This window comes from Elephantulus edwardii, unplaced genomic scaffold (assembly GCF_000299155.1).
Source record: "Elephantulus edwardii isolate Elephantulus edwardi_28Jun2011 unplaced genomic scaffold, EleEdw1.0 scaffold00217, whole genome shotgun sequence".
NCBI classification, from domain to species: Eukaryota; Metazoa; Chordata; class Mammalia; order Macroscelidea; family Macroscelididae; genus Elephantulus; species Elephantulus edwardii.
The window spans coordinates 1,394,024-1,395,853 of NW_006399967.1; positions in this window are offsets into that span (position 1 = coordinate 1,394,024).

Here is a 1,830-nt window from a genome sequence, read left to right on the forward strand (position 1 = left end):
CAGACTCAAAGAAAACATTTCAAAAAATTCACCTCTAAAAAATATTTCTTCCCAACAGAAATAAAGAAGGCGTTTCTCTGTCTGCAGACACAGGAGAAGATGTCCTCTATTTTTGAGATTCTTTCCCCAAGATACACTATCGCTGTGAGAAGCCCTGGAATTCTATTTGTTACCACAAAAAAATTCTATTTGTTAACACATTTGAAGACTTGTACACATCCTCTTGGAAGTAATAAAAAAGTATGAATCATTTCTAGTATCAAGAGCATAAGACTGGATAATTCTTCTGTCTTCTCGCTGAAGTTAACTTCTTTCTTCACCCTTTGGGGTTTTCTGTTATATGTTAAGCTCATTTACTGAAGGTCGATTTTATTTCATGAAAAACAGAGGCTCTGACAATGAACACTTTTTAGGTGACACCGTCTTGCAGGGACACTGTTAACCGGATCCCTGGTATGGCAGACTGTATTGGTCAGTCTCCAAGTCAGGTCACCCCACCATGTACCACCGTGAGACCTGACCATCCGTCACACAATGGGCAGTGCAGTGGCTGTGTGTGATGTGACTGCTTTTTTTCCCGAGGTGTTCCACCCTTCTGCCGGAGTGGCTTTTCCATGTTTTAGCCGTTTTCTCCCACACTTCTTTGTGACAACCCAGAGATTTATGGCTTCCTGACAGCTGAAGGTTAAAGAGTCTCCAAGGGCTGACCATGTGACTCTGGGGACAAATATCCACTCTAGGCTTTGTTAGGAGAGTCCCCTAACGTAGCTCGAGGAGGAAGAGAGGGCGCACCTGGACGGGGCAACACACTAGACTTCCCTATGGTGGGGGGCCTGGGGTTAATCCCGACATCTAATAACTGAGTCACAAAAATGGCAACTCTTTCAATATTTAGTCCATTACACTGAGCAAAAATACTGGTCTTACAGATGGTTCACTAACAACTGATAATGTACCTTGGAGGCGGGAGGGGAGGTTTGGGAAGAGGTGATTTAATGTCAGCCCTCGGCAGCAAGGGTTAGGAACCTGCTCCCACACGCCTGGAAGTCTCCGGGGAAACCAGGTCTCCTGGGAACCCACCACCTGTTCATTCCGCCCAAGTGATGGGGGTTGAGACCTCTTCCCACCCTGGTCCCCGTAGGCATAAAGGACCCTGTCCAAGGTGTGAGCGCGATGGGGGGGCAGACAGGACCTCAGGCTCCAGAACGACAGCACTGCAGGGCAGCCGCTCAGCGGACTTGGATCTGGAAGCCCCGGAGGGAAGGCGAGGGGCTGAGCCGCGAAAAGATGAAACTGAACTGGTCCGAACCGCCCGCCCTGCTCGCGCCTCCTAACAGAACCCTAGAAGTCCCGAGGAAAACATCAGAACTGCGACTGCGCAGCACGACGTCAGAGCGCGGTTACTGGGCGACGCCGGGGCCGCGGCTCCTGATTGGGTAGATTCCTAGGTTCCTATTTGGGCGGAAAAAGCGTCACTCGGCTCCAAACGCCCTCCGGCCGGGTCTCCGTGCTGTCAAGACTGAGGACCCCGCGGGACTGTGGCCCTTGTCCTTGCCCCATCTCGGACACTGGCCCCAGACTCACCATTTTCCAGCTTGAGGAGCCCTAACCGAGACCAAAACATCCCGAAGCAAGCGCCTTATTTGCATAACCTGTCGCCCGGCTATGACGTAGCAGGGGTTAGCAGAGCATCGTCTCGCTTGATTGGACAGTTTTTCAGGTTCGGCCTCGAAGCCCCTGATTGGACAAACTATCCTCTCGTTTGTGGCTGGAATGACGTATGACGCTGAGCCTCATCTAACATACTCTGGACATGTTGCGAGGAGGGAC